Source organism: Lissotriton vulgaris, chromosome 7 (assembly GCF_964263255.1).
Source record: "Lissotriton vulgaris chromosome 7, aLisVul1.2, whole genome shotgun sequence".
Taxonomy (NCBI): Eukaryota; Metazoa; Chordata; class Amphibia; order Caudata; family Salamandridae; genus Lissotriton; species Lissotriton vulgaris.
In genome coordinates, this window is record NC_141695.1 from 434,485,437 (window position 1) to 434,508,704 (window position 23,268).

At 49.3% G+C, this 23,268-nt stretch overlaps 1 protein-coding gene across 1 annotated transcript in view; it reads right to left on the bottom strand.

Moving 5' to 3' along the window:
• The window catches only part of LOC147701797 (sacsin-like), a 228,479-nt gene extending 215,718 nt beyond the window's left edge, over positions 1–12,761 (bottom strand). Inside the window, exon 1 of the mRNA XM_086930423.1 lies at positions 12,629–12,761. The gene's annotated coding sequence lies outside the window, so the exon portion shown is untranslated. The remainder of the gene's footprint in view (positions 1–12,628) is intronic.
• Positions 12,762–23,268: the final 10,507 nt, after the last annotated feature.

Genomic DNA, 23,268 nt, shown 5'->3' on the forward strand with positions numbered 1-23,268 from the left:
TAGACGGATTCACAGGAGAATTTGTCACAACATTCAAAGATATACTGGCCCTGAAAGTTATTGTAGTATATACAGAAGCCCTTGAAAGGCAGATTCTTCCCCCCTACTCTATGTGAAGCGGTAATAATCATTCTCCCCAAGCCTGGCAAAGACCCCATGCAATGCGGCTCGTATCATCCGCTTTCCCTGCTAAATTTTGATGATAAAATATTGGCAAAGGGCATCTCCAATAGGCTAGCTCAACTAATGCAATTCATTATCTCCCCAGCTCAATCTGGATTTGTACCTCATTGCTCCACCTCCCTGAATCTCTGCACGTTGTTCTCGGTCCTGCACAAGATTGACCCTGGGACCCCGGCAACCGCCATCCTACTTGACACGGAGAAGGCCTTTGATCCTCTGGAATGGTCCTTCTTCCTCTCAATAATGCACCGCATGGGCATGCCCTTGGGCTTTATTGCCACAGCTGCCCTTTTATATAATACACCGACCACTCTGCTGCAGTTAAATGGCACTCTTTCCAATCCATTTTAGTTAGCGCAATGACCCAGGCAGGGCTGTCCATTGTCCCAGTTATTGTTCATTCTGGCTATGGATCCCCTCATTCACAGGGGATTACAATTCAATACTGCCCCTTTATTGATATCATTGCATGCCGATGACACCATATTGTATGTTAGACACCGCAGGATAATTTAACCGCACTAATTATTGACATCAGATTTGGTAGTTTTTCAGGGCTGGGCATGAATTGGCATAAATCGGCCATCTTTCCATTGACACTTTGTACCAAACCATGGGAACTGGAATTTCCCCTTGAATGGTATACGGAGTCGGTAAAATATTTGGGCATTCACATCCACCTGGACACTGCCCAAATTCTCAGTCTCAATTATGGTAGGGCTATAAACACGCTTCACACTCAGATAGAGAAATGGTTGAAGTTGCCCATGTCACTAGCAGGCCGAGTGGCTATTATAAAAATGGTTGTCCTATCCAAATTCTTATATTTTTTTAACATGCAGATAATTTTTTTACCACACTTGGTTCACTTCTGAGTAGGCTGGTTTGGGGGGTAATCAGGGACGGGTTTGTTGGGCAGTCCTCACGTTACCCTATGAGAGAGGGGGTTATAATGTGCCAGATTTTCAGCTCTAGTATTTGGTGGCACAGTGCAGGTATGCATATCCTTGGTATCATCCAGACGCCCATATCCCCTATTTGAGACCAGAGGCAGACCTGATATTACCAGGGCAACTTTCGGCGGTGCTTCCTGTGGGCTTTCCCAGAGACCCTGTCGATATTCAGACTGTATCCTCGACGAGCTGAACATGGCATAAACTTTGCCGGATCACTGGAACGGAGAAGCTCTACTCCTCCGCTCTACCTGAGATTAATCCTCGACTGATTCCCATCACATCCGAGCGGTTGGTGCAGTGTACCCTGACAAAGTTTGACCTGAAAAAACTGGGGGATTTATACCCAGATGGCCATATCTTCTATCAGTCTGAAGACACGTGCTTTAGTGCAGCAGATTTTATGGACAAATTTGTATTATGCCGCTTATTCTCCGCTCTACGCGCCACCTTCCCGATATTCCCGTAAGAGCCAGTCTTGTTCCTTCCCCTAACGCTGCTCATAGATAAAGAAGCTAACACACACCTAATATCCAAGCTGTACAAGGCTAGTGCCTCACTAAAACTAGTACAAGACAGTAAAATTTGCAGTGACTGGGAACAGGACCTGGGTATCACTATTACAGATGAGCAGTGGGCCCACTGCTGCTCGGTCACAAAAGACATTTCCCTAAGCAGCAGACACAAGCTCCTCCACTTCAAATTCTTGCGGCGCATCTATTTTACTCCGGCACTCGCACACAAAATTGACCCTACTAAGCCGCATACATGTCATAAATGTTCTGCGCCTTATCCTGAAGTTCTGGACTCCTCACACCAGAATCTGAGAAGGTAACTCTTTCAGCGAGACTAATCTGATCCATTTATTCGGCCCATGCTACATCGCAGTCAGGCTGAACTTTTGACTTTCCTCTGATCTAGTATGACCGGATAGATGACTGAGAGTGGCAGTATGCGCTTTTATGCACTATACCTATTTAAAAATTGAAGAATTGCATATGTCTGGTTCTAGAGATTAGATTTTTGTTGTTTTGGTCTCGTTTTATTGTTAAAAATTTGCTCTTTATATAAATTTAGATTTTTGGGATGTATCTTGTAACTAACAGTCCATCTAGCTGATGCCTTAAGTGAGTTCACTCGAACAAGCCAACGTTTGAAGCGATCTGGACCAACGTTTCATGTGGTTGTGAGTAGTGTGTGAGGTAACCTGTGGCCTTGCCAAACAGCAAAAGCTGTCTGTAGCCAGATCTAATAAAATTAACTGATATATAGCATGATCTTAAGCCGATAGAGTGATATTTACTCTGGATTGTACCTTGATGCTATGCAGCAGAAACGGTGGTGTACATGGTGTACATAGAAAAATGTCAGGAAATAGGGTGAGCCTATTCTTACATTGCCTGGAGTGGTGGTGAATACAGAGACGCTGCTCTGTCTGTACAAGATGAACTTCCTGTCCCCTCCAGTCACAGGTAGTGATTTGTGGATATTGATTGCTCTGAACAGAGCAGCTGGTATTAGAGGGACTTCTTTTAAAGATGACTTGTAGGCTAGAGGTGTGTATGTAGAAATGATGCTATAAAATTCACCATATCAACCAATGTTTGTTTTCAAAATGGAGGAAAAACTCACTTACTCCCCTAGAGGGAAGTCAAGCTCGCTTGATTTGCTCAGTCACTCTATATGTTAGGGTAGGTTTTTATTTTATACCCTGCCACTTAAAATGTTTACCAGCTGACACTGAAATGCACTTACAGGAAGATGAAGACAAGTGAAAGGAAACCTCTATTTTGTGCTAGCCCTCACTGTGCTTTCCCTGATTACATTTCATCCTGTACGTGGTCTAGCAGGTAAATCGCACACATTTACCTCAGCATATCATACAGTGGGACTTGAGTTATAGGGGGCTCTGGCTATTTGGCCATCTAGGGATCTAGGTAAGGAGGATGAGACCAAGACTACAATACCAATGACCTTTCACCCCTAGAGTGGTATAAGGGAGCAGTGGCTATCCTGAACTATGGATAGGGGTGCATTTTAGGTGCACCACCTTTATCAGCAGAGGGAGAATGTTAATAGAACCATGGGCCCGCAGAAAAGTCGAGGGCAGGCCATTAAAAACAGACAGTGCTGAGCAGAACAGCTTCTCAAGGAAGTGTAGGTCTGATGTACCTACAAGCAGGTGACAAATGAATGCAAACTGCACACTAATTTTCTGCGACCTATTTCCCATTTTGTCCTTTTGGAGAGGGTTAGAAAAAAAAACCTGTCTAATGAAATTTAATTTGACTGATCGCAGTTTGAGACCCATGTGGATGTCTGTGAATGTAGAGATGTTGGTCTGCAGGGAACAACTTACCTCAGACCTCAAATTTGCTTCCCATTATGGAAAACATATTGTTTTTACCCAACTCGTGGCCATTAGAAGGAAAGGTGGCCCAGTTAAAAACAAGCATTAGCAATGCAATAGGTCTCGCATTTGGGACATTTTAAGCTATTGGCATTGTAAATAGTAAATGACAATGCCTTTTATTTATCTGTTTTTAAAATCAACTCATAGATAAAAGCTTTGTCATTTACAATGCCAGTAGCTACAAGTTTCGCAAATGCGAGACCTACTGCATTGCAAATGCTTGTTGGAGCAGCCTGGGAGCCTGATTTGGGCGGTTTCTGCGTTGTTTGGATGCTGGCGGCGGCCCAGTGAGGGCCTGAGTGGCCGCGCGCCCAGTGAGTGCCTGAGTGGCCTTTCTGGAAGCAGATGGGCGTCCATTACCTCCCTTTTATCAACAACGGGGCAGAGGTGTCACTTCCTTCCTCTCGCTGGTCCGGTCCATTAATATATGCATATTGAGCAGGGGACCTGAGCAAAAGAGGCCTCACTTGTTCTCAGGTGTGTTTCCCCATGGTGAACTAACCATGCATTTTTTTTATTTGAGTAAAGTTAAGAAAACCTACCTCAGTCTGAGACCTCCCTCCATTCTTTTTATAAAGTTTCGTCGAAGCAATGTTTTGCATAAATTGGAAAGGTAATATCCAAATGTGGGCAACTTTATTTTAGCATGCCCGGGCAGATTTTTAATCCCAATCCAACCCTGGAGGTGTAAAGTCTGAATATTTATTTTTTCCATATTTTGTTAGTGAAGTGCCGACGTGGTCAATATTCTATTAAACATGTTAGTTTGTGGTTCACTCCCTTCACACATCTAGTTGACTCCTCTGCAATGCCCTGCTGCTTCAGTTCTACCTTCATTGGCCTCAGCTCTTATTTATTGGTGAGATTACGATTGTAAGGATCTTTGTGGATTTAAATCTACATTTGATAGTGTAATCTGCATTTGATTTTCTGAAAGTACGTTTGATAGAGCAACTGTACTCTTGTTTACACTCAGATTATGTATTTCAGAAAGAAAAAGTAACAGTGTTTCCGGCTTCATTGTGTATTGCCGATTTCCTTGTGACTCAGAAGTAACCAAACTTGTAGAACTTGCTTTGACCTCGTGCGGTACACAGCTTTTCATGTTTTTAATACTCTCTGAATATGACATTGTTTTAACTGTGCAGATCATACTTGGCCATGTTTATAGTTTTTTTCTCAAAAAGAAGTTACATTTAATGAAAAATTGGTGATATTTCATATAAAATCTTTTAAGAAATCCATCCAATGAGGTGATCAGTGAAGATGCCTGGGATTAAACAATGCCCACTCGAATATATCTTTTCAGATATTAACTCATTCTCAATGTTCATCAACCTGCCTATGGCATGCTTGACATAACCTTAAATGCAGTAGCATTGGTGCTTAATTTCTAAAATAATAAGTGCCGGGCCCACATGTTTGCTCAGAAGCTGCCACTGGCGTTGCAGAAGGTCTTGGTACCCAATACCAAGGCTGCATAGCGTAGATTCCCCGTCATGCATCTTCAATCCATCATCAGACACTACCCACAAACTTACTCCTACAAGTTCTATTTAGGTCGCCGCTTTCTCCCACTGCCACCGTATTTTTTTTTTAGTTTTCTCCTTCCTATCCTTTTCTGTATTTTTCTGTCTCTTGTCCAGTCAAAATCTGCTGAGGAAAAATAATTGCCGGGGCCCAAAAGTAAGTGTAGGTGGGCTCCATCGGCAACCAGATACTCAAATTAAGCACTGACTAGCACTACTGAAGCATTACATAGTTGTGTATCGCACAGGATAAATAGAACTTTTTTGTACACAGCGCCCCCTTTATGCAATTGATCAATCAATCAAGTAATTTGTAAAGCGCACTACAAACCCGTGAGGGTTTCAAGGCGCTGGGGGGCTATGGGGGTGCTGCTGCTATTGGTCGAAGAGCCAGGTCTTGAGTTGTCTCCTGAAAGTCAGCAGGTCTTCGGTTTGCCATAGGTAGAGGGGGAAGGTGTTCTAGGTCCTGGCGGCGCGATGGGAGAAGGATCTGCCTCCGGAGGTAGATCTACGGATGTTCGGGACCGTGGCCAGGGTGTGGTCAGCAGAGTGGAGTTTCCTGTTGGGTACATAGAAGGAGAGCCGGTTGTTGAGATAGGCTGGTCCGGTCTTGTGGAGTGCCTTGTGTGCGTGGATCAGGAGCTTGAAGGAGATTCTCCTGTCGACGGGGAGCCAGTGCAGGTTCCTCAGGTGGGGAGTGATGTGGTTGCGGTGCGGGACATCGAGGATCAGGCGTGCAGAGGCGTTCTGGATTCTCTGCAGTCTGTTGATGAGCTTGGATGAGGCTCCGGCGTAAAGGGCGTTTCCGTAGTCGAGTCTGCTGCCGACTAGGGCCTGGGTGACTGTTTTCCTTGTGTTAGTCGGGATCCATCTGTTGATCTTGCGGAGCATGCGGAGGGTGTTGAAGCAGGTGGAGGAGACTGCATTGACTTGTTTGGTCATGGTGAGTTTCGAGTTGAGGATGACTCCCAGGTTGCGTGTGTGGTTGGTGGGGGCCGGGGTGTCCCCAGAGACATGGGCCACCATGATTCGTACCATGCCGAGGGGTCGGACCCGAGGATGAAGTGCTCTGTCTTGTCCTTGTTCAGTTTAAGTCGACTGTCCTCCATCCAGTCTGCGACAGCCTTCATTCCCTGGTGGAGGTTGGATTTGGCGGTGAGGGAGAGGATCAGCTGAGTGTCGTCTGCGTAGGAGATTATGTTGAGGTCGTTTTGTCGGGCGATGCATGCTAGTGGTGCCATGTAGATGTTGAACAGCGTCGGGCTGAGGGAAGATCCTTGAGGGAGGCCGCAGATGATCTCGGAGGCATCGGACCTGAACGGGGGGAGGTGGACTCTCTGAGTTCTGCCGGAGAGGAAGGAGGTGGTCCAGTCCACGGCTTTCTCCCGGATCCCCGCGTCTTGGAGTCGCGTACGTAGGGTGCGGTGGCAGATGGTGTTGAAGGCGGCGGAGAGATCCAGGACGATGAGGGCCGCCGTCTCGCCGTTTTCTAGAAGGATCCTGATGTCGTCTGTGGCGGCGATGAGGGCAGTCTCGGTGCTGTGGTTGCTGCGGAATCCTGATTGGGATGCGTCCAGGGTTCTGTTGTCTTCGAGGTGACGGGTGAGCTGGGTGTTAACTATCTTCTCGATGACCTTCGCTGGGAACGGAAGCAGGCAGATGGGTCGGAAGTCCTTGAGGTCGCTCGGATCCGCCTTGGGTTTCTTGAGTAGGGCGTTGATATGTGCGTGCTTCCAGTTTGCAGGGAAGGTGGAGGTCTCGAAGGAGAGGTTGATGATTTTGTGCAGGTGGGGTGCGATGGAGTTGCTGGCTTTGTTGAAGATGTGGTGTGGGAGAGGGTCGGACGGGGATCCGAAGTGGATTATTCCCATGGTCTTAATTGTGTCCTCGATGCTGACGTTGGCCCAGCTTGTCAGGCTGTCGTGGGCGGTGGGGTGCGGTGGGTCAGATGCGGCAAGATCTGCTGGGGTCATCTGGGGTTTGAAGCGGTCATGGAGGTCAGTGATTTTCCGGTGAAAGAAGGTGGGGAGGGAATCGTACACGGCTTGCGATGGTGGGATGTCGTTGGCACTGGAGCTGGGGTTGGAGAGTTCCTTCACGATGATGAAGAGCTCCTTTATGTTGTGTGCATTGTTTTCGAGGCGGTCTGTGAAGGAGGTCCTTTTGGCAGTCCTGATGAGGTGGTGGTGGTTGCAGATGGAGTCTTTGTGGGCAGCGCGGTTGTCTGGCTTCTTGTCGTTGTGCCATATGTTCTCCAGTTTCCAGCAGGTACGTTTTGAGTCGAGGAGTTCTGGGGTGAACCAGCTGACTCTTTAGCTGGTGTCTCTGCTGGTGGGTTTTTTCAGCGGGGCTATGGTGTTGGCGCAGTCGTTCATCCAGCGTTCGAGGGTGAGTGCACCCTCGTAGGGGTTGGTGGGGTTAGTTGGAGGGTTGAGTGCAAGGCTTGTATGTAGTTGTTCTTGGGTGACTTTGCCCCAGCAGCGGTGGGGGGTCTGTAGTGTGCGGTGGTGTGCGAGGGGTTTTCGGAATGAGAAGTGGATGCAGTGGTGATCTGTCCAGGTGAGTTCGGAGGCGTGGCTGAAGGTGACGTGGGGGCTTGAGTAGAAGATGGCATCAAGCGTGTGGCCGGCGATGTGGGTCGACGTCATGACGAGCTGTTTCAGTCCGAGGTTGGCGAGGTTGTTGATCAGGGTGGAGGAGTTGTTGTCATTGTTGCTCTCCAGGTGATAGTTCAGGTCTCAGAGTAGGATGTAGTCGTGGAGGTCAGCGTGTGTGTGGTGATGAGGTCGGCGATGGAGTCACAGAATTGAGGCCGGGGTCCTGGCGGTCTGTAGATGAGGGTGTCTCTTTGGGTGACCTTGGGGTCCGTGTGGATCTGGCAGTGCATGTGTTCCACGGTGCTGAGGGTGTCGTTGGTGTTTGTTGAGACCCTGATGGTGTTTTTGTGGACGATGGTGATTCCTCCTCCGGCCCTGTTGGTGCGGTCTCTGCAGGTGATCTTGTACCCGTCTCGGGTGGATATGGCGATGTCTGGCGAGGAGGCTTTGTTCATCCAGGTCTCGGTCAGGAAGGCGACGTCCGGTGATGCAGTGTCGAGTAGGTCCCAGAGTTCGACGGCATGTTTGTGTGTGGAACGGGTGTTGATCAGGATGCATCTAAGCTGGTTGGGTTCCATCGTGGCAGGCGTCTTGGTGCTTTCACGGCAGGAGAAGCTGCAGTTACGGCAGGTGAAGGGACCGTGGGTTTGCTTCGGGGCGGCCTTGCACCACGTGTGGGTCCTTCCTGGGTTGAGAGCGACAAGGGTGTTGGCATCGTAGCGGAGGTGGCAGTTCTTGTGGCGTGCCGCGGCCGCCATATATGGGGAGGTAGGGAGGGAGGAGCAGCTGGGAGGCGAGGGACGGGTGGAGCGAATAGGCGCGGAGGGGGCAAGGCTGCAGGGGAGGCAGTGGCAGGGACGGGGGAAAGGAGACCCGCGAGGGGCACGGACTTGAGCAGGGGGCACAGAAGTACAAAAAAGCACAAAATCAGAGGGAGACAGAGGGCACAGAAGTCAGTGGTACAGAATATAAGGGGGCACAGAGGTTGGCGAGGGGTACAGAAATCAGAAGAGGGCATGGAAGCAAGGCAGAGAGTGGGGGGCAGGAGGGCACAGAAGAGGAGCGGGCAGACATGCAACACAAACAACAGGCACAGCGGAAACGAACCATAGGCCACCACTGGCCACCAGGAATGAGGCGCAGGTGGAGGACTCCGGGTGGTGGCGGGTCTCGATAATACCGGCAGCAGCAGAGGCAGCGGGGGGCAGGCGGAGCTGCAGCGGGGGGGAGCGACCTACCAGAAGGTCAAGGGTCGCTCTCCTCACCGTGCAGTGGCTGCCATATAGGAGGAGGTTCGGAGGGAGGAGCAGCTGGGAGGGGGAGGCGAGGGACGGGTGGAGCGAATGGGCGTGGAGGGGGTGGGCCGCAGGGGAGGCAACGGCGGGGATGGGGGAAAGGAGACCGGCAAGGGGCACGGACTCTAGCAGGGGGCACAGAAGTACAAAAAAGCACAAAATCAGAGGGCCACAGAAGGCACAGAAGTCAGTGGTTCAGAATATAAGGGGGCACAGAGGTTGGCAAGGGGTACAGAATCAGAAGGGGGCACGGAAGCAAGGCGGGGAGCAGGGGACACCGAAGAGGAGTGGGCAGACAGGCAACACAAGCAACAGGCACAGCGGAAATTAACCTTAGGCCACCACTGGCCACCTGGGATGAGGCGCAGGTGGAGGGCCTCCATAATACCGGCGGCAGTAGACACAGCGGGGGGCAGGTGGAACTGCAGAGGGAGGGCGACCTACCAGATTGAGGAGTCCTGTTGACAACTGTGATGTTAAGTGGTCTGTAACCGTAAGGAGAAAGACATGGGAATACCACGTTATATATTTTTCATAATACTTTTTAATCCGGAGTATGTGCGTTTACACTACAGCAGTATTAATTTATACTGTTGCATGCTACACTCATTTCCGGGCTTCTCATTAGTACAAATCCATAATTTAATGGGTTTAGTTAATTTCTGTGCATTTTGGAAAATCTGAATTTGATTAGTATAACTTAATTCTTCGGGAATTGAGACTACAGGTTAAGGCTAATATAGTTTTGAACAAAGACCTAAAGACACTATTAGCTATGTTATGAAAGCAGACAACACACTGCTTATACACTTCAAGCACGCCAGTGCCAAGCACTAATGCCTACGGAACCTGCTGTCCACAACCACCAGCCTTGCTCAGGCGCCACAGGGTGCCGACATTTAACAGCACTTCTCTGCGACTCAACTATAGTAAAAAGACAATACACAGACATCGGCCTGGGTGCAGCGCTATGGAAAATGTAAATAATACAAAGAGTAACACAGGATTCATGACAACACTTGATAGGACATTTCTCTTATCTGCAGCGTGTTTGCTGTCTAGATTTGTGTATCAATCTGGCATCCAGTGAACTGGGGCTTTATCTAAAGTTTGCTCGCGAAAATGTCCTCTCGCGCCTCTGTGCTTGTGACGTCCCACCCGATTCAAAGGTGTGAAAGTTAAACGTTAGTGCATGCAGCTCGGTACATAGGGCTAACAGAAATCAAGAAAACAACAGCAATGCCAAACTTAAACCAATCACGAGGGGCAGGAGAAATTACACCGTGGTGAAGCCAATATACAGATTACTTTAAGTCTCGCTGAGACAGCGCATGCAGCGCATGCGCTGCCAAACACAAGACCTAACAAGGTTCCCCATTTGGGAACTTTTTGGTGGGAGCATGCAGTTGTGCCCTGGGCCTGAGGGCTAAAGTGGACTCAAATACCTTTCGAAATTGAGGTGGCAAAGCTTTGTTCTATTCCATTGCAGCTCCTAAAGAAGTGGGGGAGTGCCCCTTTCATGAAATGGTCCACAAAACCCCTTTTATAAGTTGGAAAATATTTTCTGACTTGTAAAATAGGTTTTGTACATTGCAGAATAGCATTTTATGGTTTTGAAAAAAGAACAACGGTGGAGGATTCCCATCAAAGAAAGCACCTGGTCAAATATTCTCACAAAATTAATTTAGACCCACATTATAGTGCATGGGACAATATGTGTGCACACTTCAGTAACACCCACCGTTACAATGTTGGTTCAAAACATGAACTATGAATTACTTTAAACAAGGTCAAGGTGCACCACTTTGGAGTTTGCATGAACTGACAACTTTGATGAGGTTAGCAGCAATGATCACATTAGTTGTTACTTGTGTCCTTTAAGAGTTCTTTTATTAAGTTCAGTTGTAAGTAACAAATCACACACAGGAGCTACAGCCGACGCGTTTCGTCCTCTTGGGACTTCTTCAGGGCGAAGTGAGCAAAAATAGATAGACTAGTATCCTTGTGTCTTCTCCCGTGATTATCAGGGTACGTGGAGATCTCTGTAGCGAGTTGTTATACTTGATAGAGCATCCTGTTGAACAAAAAGTTCTCTGTGGAGGGATCTCGTATGTCCGAGTCGTTCTTATTGTTACTTACAACTGAACTTAATAAAAGAACTCTTAAAGGACACAAGTAACAACTAATGTGATCATTGCTGCTAACCTCATCAAAGTTGTCAGTTCATGCAAACTCCAAAGTGGTGCACCTTGACCTTGTTTATAGCATTTTATGGTTGCAGGGCATTTTGTGCGACTTGCAGGCTTTGGGAACGCAAACAAATGTTCTCCTTACTTATGTACATTCAGGCCAACATTTAAAATCTTCAAAGCAGTGGATTTTGTGTCCCTCCCTCTCTGTCCTTTTCTCACTTACCTACATTTCAGACTAGGGATTTTGAGTAAAGAGAAGGCGCTCTTCAAAAAGTAAAAGTTTTACTCTAAAATAAGGGACTTGAATGGTCATTGGTGCTATGTTTGAAATGTGCAGTTTATGTTTTTACAATTAATCTGTTGAAATCCAAAAGGGGTAAAGTAAGTAGTACTAATGACCAGTGCTCTAAAAAAAAAATGTTTTTAAACCTTCATCCATGACTTTTAGATCGCAATACTTTGGACTTGTTCAATTAATAGTACAGTATACTAATATACCTGAAACACAATCAGTGCTGGAAAGTAGGGGGATCACACAGGTATTTCTGTGCCGGATCTATAATCTGGTCAACATAGGGAAATATACCGAGTTTGCCTTGGTGTCATTTTCTGACAGCGGGACACAATGCAGCTGAACCCTCAAGTTGTCTGCATTATGTGCAGTGCAGAAACCTGCAGGCAGACAGCTGGTTTTCCTATTTTCACTTCCTGCTGGGTCTAAAACAACAGCCTGATTTAGGAGGCCATCCGCCCTTTTGGTTTAGTATCATGTTGGCTGGGAGCCATCTGAGCCCAACACCTCGATGCCACTGTAATAGAAGGAAACACAGGCACACAGCTTATCACTTCACGAGGACTTTAAAGAAACTATAACTTTAGGACAGTTCTTTGCAAGACTTGCAACTTATGACCTGGAACTAACGAAATAATCTCAGTTTCAAAATCAGCAGCCCACTTCCATATCTACATGAGATACACATCTGTGATGTGCATGTTAGACATGGGCTGTTCAGCAGGTGCATTAACCCTCTAGGTTAATGTAGGAGTTACAACTGGGATGGGCAAAACACAGCACTATCCCAGAAAAGTGTTAACCACCAGAGTTCTCTTACCTGCTATAATAATGCCCTCGAGATGGCTTGGAAGACAAAGAGCTCTGCAGCCTCTTTGTGATCAAGTAAGTAAGCTCGAATAGATGTGTTGTCACATTTGGCCTTTTAATCAATTTTTTGCAACAGATGTTTACAAATAAATGTATAAGCGGACTGTCAGCCTCTACTTTTCAAGCTGCGCTCCTCGTGACTGCACCCATCCTTTCCTATCCACACCTTGACCCCCCAAGAGTGCCCAGAGTCATGTTTTTTCAGTTCCAGCACCGAGCACAATTATTATTTAAACGCACCGAGCAGTCACATAATCAAAAGGGAAAGACATTGCAGGGAGCTGGGGGCGCAGGGACGTCTTACCTCCCGCGGGAGCCCGTGCGAGGCGGTCCTGACCAGACGAGCCGTGCGGCTGGTGTGTGCGGATGGAGGCTGGGAGCGCATCTGAACGGCTACTGAGCTATCATCCACTCGATAACAGCGGCTATGGAAACTGAAACTGCACTGCCCGGCCCTGCCGCCGCCTGAGTTTCATTTCCCAGGCTCTGCCTCGCCTCTCTGCGGCCGTCAGAGGCTCGTCAGCGTCACACGCAGAGGGCCACCTCGTACAGCCATTGTTTGTGTGCAGGGATGAAGAATGCACTCTATCAAGTTGCAGCAGGATACCGTTCCTTCTCAACAGTTGTGCTGATTGTCTCATGTGCCGAAAGCGGCCGCGCGTCAGAGGTGGAGAGGGGCAGACCAAGAGACATTTTATAGTAGTGAATAGTCGTGCAATGTGTTGTAGTGTTAAACGGCAGAAGTTCGCTCCCAAACAAACCGGTGGCCAAACCTGAGGAGAGTAAACCTGTTGTGGTCTGAATGCGGAGAACATCAGCACTCTGGTAAGAAAGCTAAGATCTCACTTCAGGTACATGGCACCAAAAACAACACTGACTGCAAGGTCCAGGTTACTTCTAACAAGTCAGCAGGGCTGGGGAAGTATCAATACAGTGCTGCGTTTTCCACAAAGGGTGTAGCCAGCGGTTTTCCTAGGAGCCACCCGCTTCGTCTGCGCAATGCTGGGGGGCCGAATACCCAGGATGCTTGTTCTTGATTGGCGCCCATCAGCAGCCACTACCAGCACACATTAAGTACTGTGTAAATCACATCGGACAGGGTGAGTGTTAGAAATGGGGTCTCTAGTTGGCAGTGGCTGGCCACTGTCCAAGTAGGGACCCTTCTTCCTAAGTCAGAGTAAGGGAGCTACACCCTTTGATGACCCCTCCTCAACCCTGTGGTAACGTAGAACAAGAAGCTAGGCTTCTCTCAGAGGCAGTGTGTGAAGCATTTATGACCATACACAATAACACAGTGAAGAACACTACAAAGGGCCACCACACAAGTAGTTATAAAAAATAAGTATCTTTATATAGACTTATCACAAAACCAATAACGATAAAAAGCCACAATACTGTAAATAGGGTTACTCTGGAAAGGCTGTAGAAATTGTTCAAAGTGTGCAAATAGGAGTTAAGTTCAAAGCAGTGGTTTCTGCGACCCTTTTACGTACAAAGTACCTGGATTTCATAGCAAAACAAAAAATGTCGCAAGCAAGCTGTAGCGATGATTTTCCTCACGTGAGGCCGGCGAGGCGTTGAATCCTTGGAGGATGTGCCGGTCTGCGGATGCGTGCGGGACAATGCGACAAACTTCTTCATGGTAGGCCAGCGATGCGTTGAATCCTTGCCGCAAGGGGAGATGATGTGCTGGACCTGTGGCGTGGTCGACGCTGTTGCGATGTGAAGAAATGGCGCTCCGCAAGGGAGCGACTATCCGGGTGTGATGCGATGAAAATGCCGGACACACGGCACCCGCACCGGGATGTTGTGATGCGACGATCTCAAGACGAGACTCCAGGGAAAGCGAGCACTCGACAGCCCGCAAACGGGTGATGCGATGAGCTTTGGGTGTTAGAGAGCTCTTTGGGGCCTGCAAGCGTGCGATGATCCTTAGTTTGCGAGCGCTCGGCGGCAGCAGCGCGATGATTTTCCTTACTTCCTTCAGCTGGGGCGGCTCGCAAACGGGCGTTGGCGACAATTTCAGTACTCTCTTCTCTGGAGTAGAACTAGAGGCCCTGGAACTCACAGGGGCCTCACCTTCAGATAGTATTCCTCGCTGGGAGGAATCAAGTGGCTGGTGGGTGAGTCAGGTGTGCCTGTGACTCCAGCAGAAGGCTAGCTCTCTTCTAGCACTTGGGTGATTGCTTTAGCAAAACAAAAAGTTCTCAAAGTCCTTTTCCTTCTTCTTCCAAGTCCAGGGGAAGCTACTGCAAGCCAATCCAAGAAATATCACACAGGCACAAGGACAGACCTCTTCCTGCAGATTCCTTCAGTGACACGGACAGAGGTTCGTCTTGACATCCAGGAGCAATACCAAAATCAGGGGTCTGGGCACAGATATTTATACCCCAAAAGTCTTTGTTCTAAAAAGTCACTAGTCACTGAACCCAGCCAAATCAGTTCTGCTCAGGCCTGAAACACTTTGTTTACCAGGCTGCATCCTTCCTTTCAGAAAGAGGGGGTCTGCCATCAGACGCACAGTAGGAGGTGGAGCCAGCATTCACCTTGCCAGGCACAGCCCTATTCAGGTCAAGGAGCTACCCCCATCCCCAGGACTCAACGCAGATCTTTGTATTCATCCCAGGTCTGTCTCAGCCTGCATTGCCCCTCTAAACCCAGACAGCCAATACACATAACAGCAGAGCACACTGGAAGGCTTAGGCATGAAAATACCTACTTTCTAGCGTTCAGGCATACTAAACTCGAATTTCTACTGTGTTCCCTGAGTCAGTTAGGACTATAAGATGTAATAGTCAAACTGCCGATTCTAGCCTATGGAGAACAGGTAGCCTTGCAGTAGTGAAAAACTAAATGGGGGTAATTTGCTACCAGGACATACTACACATATCAAGCCATGTCCTACCTTACACAAACAATGCACCCAGCCATAGTGGTGACTGATATGATGCCAAGGGAAGGTTCAGGGGCTGTAAAAAGTGGGAACTTCACAGCTAAGATGGCAGTTCTGGACTGCACACAGACACTGCAGTGGCAGGTCTTAGGTACACTTTACAAGCTGCTTCTGTGGGTGGCGCAAACCAGCGCTGCAGGCCCACCAGCAGCATTTGTGTTACCAGCCCTGGGCACACACAGGCCACACTACTAAGGACTAACAGGTAAACCAAATAAGCCAATCAGGGATATACCAATTCACAGTCATATTTACACAGGGAGCATTTGCGCTGTGGCACTGAATGGCAGTGGCACAGCGCCCAGAGCATCTAATACCAGCAAAAACAAAGGAGATCACAGCTGAAAATGGAAGGGAGACCCACGCCAATGGTGCTAGGTCTAACACGTGTCCCCTCCAGCTGAAATGTGAGGAGAACTACTCATCCCCCTGGGAGTTCTCTTCACTAAGGCAGAAAAATCTGGACAGACCATCAGCATTGGCGTGTTCTGTACCAGGGCGGTGTTCCACCGTGAAATCCATACCCTGTAGGTAAATGGACCACCTCAACAACTTGGGATTCTCACCCATCATCTGCATCAGCCATCTGAGGGGCCTGTGGTCTGTCTGAACCCGGAAGTGAGTCCCAAATAGGTATGGCCTCAGCTTCTTCAGTGCCCAGACCACAGCAAATGCCTCACGCTCCATTGCCCTCCACCTTTGTTCCCGGGGAAGTAACCTCCTACTGATGAAGGCTACAGGTTGGTCTAGTCCCTCCTCATTTATCTGTGACAGAACAGCCCACACCCCATGCTCTGAAGCGTCTGTCTGGACAATAAATTCCTTAGCATAATTGGGCGCCTGGAGGACGGGTACGGCACAAATGGCAGTCTTGAGGGCATCAAATGCTTTCTGACAGGTGTCAGTCCAGTTCACAATCTTTAGCTGCTTCCGGGAAGTCAGCTCAGTCAAGGGTGCAACAATGTTGCCTTACCCTTTGACAAACCCCCTGTAATAACCGGTAAGACCTAGGAAGGCCCTCACCTGTGTCTAGGTCCTGGGGCCAGAATGGTTTCAATCTTGGTCTGTAGGGGTGCCACCTGCCCACTCCCCACCTGGTGTCCCAAGTACACCACCGAACCCTGCCCAATCTGGCACTTAAGGGCCTTGATTGTGAGGCCTGCTATGTTAAGCGCCATCAACACTTCACAGAGGTGGCGCAAGTGGTCCTACCACGAGGAACGAAACACTGCAATTTCATCCAGGTAGGCAGCACTGAAATCCTCCAGTCCAGCCAACACCTAGTTGACCAACCTCAGGAAGGTGGCCGGGGCATTCTTCATCCCAAAGGGCATCACACGGAACTGGTAGTGCCCATCTGGCGTGGAGAATGCAGACCTCTCCTTGGCCCCATCAGTTAAGGTGATCTGCCAGTACCCAGACGTTAGATCAATTGTGCTGAGGTACCGGGCAGCCCCCAACCGATCTATGAGCTCAACAGCTTGGGGGATGGGGTGCGAGTTGGTCTTTGTGACCAAATTGAGACCTCGGTAGTGCACACAGAATCTAAATTCAGGGGTGGCCCCAGGCGCAGCAGCTTTTGGTACCAAGACCACGGGGCTGGACCATGGGCTGCTAGAGGACTCAATCACCCCTAGGGCAAACATTTTGGAGACCTTTATGTAGGCCCTAGCCCGGTCAGTCACTCTGTAAGCCTTGTTCTGGACAGGAGGACTGTCCCCAGTGTCCCCGTCATGGACACACCACTCAGTGACACCAGGCACAAGTGAAAACAAACCAGAAAATTGCCTCAATAGCTGGTGACAGTCTCTCTGCTGCTCAGGGGTCAGTGTGGTGGAGAGGACCACACCCTCCACTGACCCATCCTTCTCTACTGCACACAGGAGGTCAGGAAGAGGCTCACTCTCCTCCATTCCAGCATCTGTGGCCAGAAGCATGCCCACTTCAGACCTCGCAAAGTGGGGCTTCAGGTGGTTCACATGCAGGACCCGTAAGGGGTTCCTGGGAGACTGAAAGTCCACCAAGTAGGTAACTGGACTTTTGTGCTCCACCACCTCAAAGGGACCGGTCCACTTATCTTGGAGTGCACCAGGCTCCACTGGGGCTAGTAACCAAACCTTCTGACCAGGTTGAAACTCTACAAGAGTGGTGTTCTGGTCGTGCCAGCGTTTCATTTCCTCCTGACTGGCTTCCAGATTTGCCTCAGCAATTTTTCTGAAACGCCAGTCTGGTTCCTGAAGACCAATAAGTAGTTAAATACATCTTGGGGAGGTTTCCTGGGAGATTGCAGCCAGCCTTCCTTGACCAGACTCAGAGGCCCTCTTACCGAATGGCCATAGAGCAGTTCAAAGGGACTGAACCCTAAGGACTTCTGTGGCACCTCGCGGTAGGCAAACAACAAGCATGGCAAGAGGACGTCCCACTTACGTCTCAGGAGCTCTTCTAGGCCCATAATCATGCCCTTCAACGTCCGGTTGAACCTTTCAACCATACCATTGCCTTGGGAGTGGTGAACTCATAGGTTACCCCACACTCCCTCCACAGAGACTTCATATACTGGGAGATGAAGTTGGTCCCCCTGTCAGACACCACCTCTCTGGGGAACCCCATGCGGGAGAAAATCCCCATCAGTGCATGTCCCACCACAGAGGCCATCACCGTCCTGAGCGGGATGGCTTCAGGGTACCGGGTGGCATGGTCCACCAGGACCAGGATACACCTGTTGCCCATGGCTGTTATGGGATCCAGAGGCCCCACAATGTCAATGCCCACTCGCTCGAATGGGGTACTAAAACTGGGAAGGGCTGGAGTGGGACCTTGATCTTCCCCCCACTCTTCCCACTTGCCTGGCAAGTCTCACATGTCCTGCATTGAGCGTCTGAGCTCTTGCGCATCTGGGGCCAATAGAAGTGGGTGGCCAGCCTTTAAAAAAAAGTTCTTTGTCTGCCCCAGATGTCCTGCCAATGGAATGTCATGAGCCAACCCCAGTAGGAAAGCTCTGAAGCAGGCGGGCACCACCAGCACACGTGCTGACCCCAGCTCAGCAACCTTAGGCTCGTTATATAGGAGACCGTTCTGCCAATAAATCAGATGTGAACCAGATTGGTCACCTGCTGCCTGGGCTGCAGCCTGTTGCTGCATACCCTCAACTGGTCATCTCGCTGTCTCTCTCAGAAAGTCATGGTGAAAAGTTTGCCTCCTGTTTATCAGGCATTATGTCCTGGATGTCAGGCTCCTGACTAAAACTCAATGGCACCAAGACGGAGCTGATGCTCCTGGGCAACTCGGTTACCTCTCTCCCAAAAACCATGTGGCCTCCCTGTCTGGGTGCCCCCCCACCCCTAAGGATGCAATAAAAAGCCTGGGTGTCTGGTTCGAGCTGGAGCTGTCAATGGGAACACAGGCCAAAAGGGTTGCGGGGACCTGTTATGGCCTGCTCCGATCAGTGCGGAAAATTCTTCTGCTACTCTCGCCCAACTCCAGGAAACTTCTGGTGCAGGGGCTTATTCTATCTAGACTAGATTATAGCAACGCTCTATTCCTGGCGGCCTCAGAGTCAACCCTCAATACGCTCCAAAGAGTCCCGAATGAGGCTGCCAGGCTGCTCACTGGATCGGCAAAAAGATCTTCTGCCAAACCTGCCCTTAAGGCCCTTCACTGGCTGCCGATCCGTGCAAGAGTGAAGTTCAAGTCCCTCTGCATGTGTTCAGATCACTTCAGGGCGTCGGCCCCCCTATCCTGAGGGACTTGATCTGCCCTTACAAGTCATTTCGCTCCCTTCGGTCCGACCATGGCAATCTGGTGACAATCCCGAGATCGAAGAGGGCACGGTCTGGTGGCCACTGGTTTTCCGTTAATGTCGGTCAGCTGTGGAATGCCCTCCCAGTTGCGATTCGGAAGGAACCTAGTCTGGGGAAATTTCGGAAAGCCCTGAAAACCCACTTATTCCCTCTTGACGTCTGACTTTTTGGTGCACGCTGTTGGTAGCTTTGTGTTTCTTTTAGCGCTGGGACGCTCTAGGCCAGCCATGCGCTCTACAAATCAATTTTCATTTAATTTCATTTCATTCATTTCATTTCATTCAAGAGAAGGGTACACTCTTTGCTGCTCACAAAACTCCTCCCTGGTGGGCCCCTCTTCCTGCTGCCAATGGGTCAGCTCAGGCAGGTCCCCCAGGTTGGCACTCTGCTCCCCAGTAGGCTCCAGGGAATCCCCCTCGGGGTCTGCTCCCTCCAGCGCTGTGGGAACCAAGGGGGTCTCCTTCCCGGGCTCCCTGCCTCTTCTCTCTAAGGCAGGGATCTGGGCCATACTCTCAGGCTCCAGATCCTTCTCAACACCCTCCTTGGCTGCCATGGACCTCGTGGTAGCACACGCCCACTCAGGCAGACCCAACATTTGTAAGTGAGCTTTCCTCTCTACCGTAGCCCACGGGGAGTTCTCTAAATCATTGCCCAACAGACAGTCTACAGGCATGGCGGGCCTCACAGCCACCTGAAGAGTTCCTGAGAACCCCCCTACTCAAAGGGAATCTGAGTCACCTCACATTGGCTCTCCGAGTTGTCTGCTGACACTACAGAGTAGAATGCATGAGGGACAACCTGCTCTTTGGACACCAACCGGGAGCTGACAGCAGTTACACTGGCTCCTGTGTCTCTTAGTGCCTTCACTTATGGCCATTGATGGTCACCCACTGCCTGTACTTTTTAGTGTTTTCAGGCAGTGCAGGTTTAGGGACCATCTCAAAGTCTCCTAATGAAACAAGGGTCAATTCTACCAGATCCCACCCCTCCGGGGCGCCCATCTCTTCCTCTCCCAGGGCTACACTAGCAAGTTGGCGGGGTGGTGCACGGGTTGGTGCAGGGTGGTCCTTCAGGGGACACTTGGGGTCAAAATACCGGTGGCCCACTTGACCACACTTAAAACAAGTAAGGGACCCCCCTCTGAACAGGCCTACCTGGCGGGGGCACTGACCTCTGTTCTTGGGGAAGCTGGAATACCACTGCTTGGTTCCCTTGGGAATTACTTTGGAGTCCTCTTGGAAACTCCCTTGGTTTACCCCTGTGCCCCCCACTTCTCTGCTGGGGACCCTGCCCACCTTTGGTGAAGTCTCCCATTGGACATTTGCGAACCCGGGTGCTCACCCAGTGGTCCGCCTCCTGAGCAAGCTTCCTAGGGTTAGTTAGCTTGCAATCAATCAGGTGTTGGCATAGCTCAGGAAAACAGTTACTAGATAAATGCTCCCATGGAATCAAATCATAAAGTTGCTCAAAAGTTTCTACTTTGCTACCTCTTACCTAGTGCTCCATAGCTCTGCAAAAAAAAAAAGACACATTCAACCCACGTGGTACCCTCTAACTTTTTGCAGGTCCTAAACCTCTGCCTATACATCTCAGGGGTCAAACCATAGCGGGTCATCAAAGCTTCCTTCATATGGGCATAAACCATTCTACTTTCCTGGGGCAGGTCCAACAAGGTATCCCTCCCATCACTAACAAAGCAACCCCGCTCCCCAATCCTTCTCAGGGATACGGTGGGACACCATGGCTCATTCGTAGGCTGCAAACCACTGCCCAATATCTTCACTTTTGTGGAAATCCTTAATAACCTCTTTGGGTATATATACTCTATTCTCAGCATGCACCACAGGTATGCTGCCACCAGAGGGGAAGATCTCTACATTCTTTGCCTTAATCTCCAACTCCCTCAATACTCTGTCATGTTCAAATTTCATCTTCATTATCTCAACCTCTAACTTCTTTTTTTCTAGGTCCCTCTGACCATCCATCTTGAGTTTAGCCATCTCCATATTATGATTCAGAAAAGGGGGTGGTGATGGACAGAGTATCTGAATTAAACAGAATATTACTACCCAGTCAACAGATCAGGGCTTGATCCATCACCGTTTTTTAGCTCACTGCACCATCCCAGTCAAGAACCTGACTGGGTAGGAGTGTTCTGCTTAATTCAGATACTCTGTCCATCACCACCCCCTTTTCTGAATCGTTTTGTCCACCATAAGCTTGGAAGGGTATGCTCAGACATGAGTCCCTTGCTCACTGCACCATCAGGATTCAAGCAAGCCGGGCCGAAGACGGCTGTAATGCCAGAAACCGGTCCCCGGAAGCTTGTTTCCTTTCCAGTAAAAGAATTGGCTTAGTAGTTTGGTCTGCCCTGTTCCCATGATGCACTGGGCCAGGGACAGACTAATTTGCATGTAGCCAGGTTCTGAGCTGGGATGGTGCAGTGAGCTAAAAAACGGTGATGGATCAAGCCCTGATCTGTTGACTGGGTAGGAGTGTTCTGCTTAATTCAGATACTCTGTCCATCACCACCCCCTTTTCTGAATCTCCATATTATGCCGCCTTTCTCTCTCCCTGTCCTCCATCTCTTCTGGAGACGGACCCCTTGAGGACACACTAGTGCCCGGGCTGGAAAGCGCTTTACCACCTACCAAGTCTACTACTTCCACCTGCTGCCCTCTTGCATCCTCTCCCTCCTTCACAGACCCCCCCCCCCCCCATATTTAGGAGCATCACTGGCTTCTAGCCAGGCCTTCAGGGCTTTGTAAAATAACTCCTTTTTAGTGAGACGTGATAGGAACTGTGAATTGTTTTGTTTTTTTAATATTTGAGCTGTTTGCAATTGTAGGTATCTAATTTCTCTTCTTCCCAGGAGAGCTCTTCCGAGGCATTGAATCTGCTCTTGCCCATTGTAGAAATAACTAGCGATATCAATCAAAAATAGAATCAAAAACCTTGAAAATGTATGTGGTTGCGTTATGGTCTGCACTCACTAGTAGTGGACACTATAATTACTGTATGCGATCATAAATGCAAGTCCAGATCCTTACCGCTGACCACCAATGTTAGAAATGGGGGTCTCTAGTTGGCAGTGGCTGGCCACTGTCCAAGTAGGGACCCTTCTTCCTAAGTCAGAGTAAGGGGGCTACACCCTTTGTTAACCCCTCCTCAACCCTGTGGCTACGTAGCACGAGCAGCTAGGCTTATCTCAAAGGCAGTGTGTGAAGCATTTATGATCATACACAGTAACACAGTGAAGAACACTACAAAGGGACACCACACAAGTAGCTATACAAAATAAGTATGTTTATATATAGGCTTAACACAAGACCAATAACAAAAAGCCACAATACTGTAAAATACGGTCACTCTTGAAATGCTGTAAAAATAGTTCAAAGTGTGCAAATAGGAGTTCAGTTCAAAGCAGTGGTCTCTGCGACCCTTTTACTTACAAAGGACCTGGATTTCGTAGCAAAACAAACAAAATGCCGCAAGCGAGCTGTAGCGATGATTTTCCTCACGCGAGGCCGGCGATTCGTTGAATCCTTGCCGCAAGGGAGGATGATGCGCTGTCTGCGGATGAGTGCGGGAGAAAGCGACAAACTTCTTCACGCTAGGCCAGCGATGCGTTGAATCCTTGCCCCAAGGGGGGATGATGCGCTGGACCGGTGGCGTGTGTACCCTGTTGCGATGTGAAGAAATGGCTCTCTGAGAGGTAGCTACGATCCGGGTGTGATGTGATGAAAATGTTGGACGCACGGCTCCCGCACTGTGAAGTCGTGATGCCATGATCTCGATGTGACGATCTCGATGCAAGGATCCGGGGTTAGCGAGCACTCGACAGCCCGCAAACGGGTGATGCGATGATCTTTGGGTGTCAGCGAGCACTTTGTGGCCCGCTAACGTGCAATGCGATGATCCTTGGTTTGCGAGCGCTCGGCGGCAGCAGCACAATGATTTTGCTTACGTTCTTCAGCTGCGGCGGCTCGCAAACGGGCGTTAGCGACAATTTCAGCACTCTCCTAGTAGAACTAGAGGCCCTGGAACTCACAGGGGCCTCACCTTCAGATATAAATCCTCGCTTGAAGGAATCAGGAGGCTGGTGGTGGTGTCAGGTGTGCCTGTGACTCCAGGCTAGATGGCCTCTGTGGGTGTTTGGTGCTAGGTGGTTGGCAATTTTGTGATAGATTT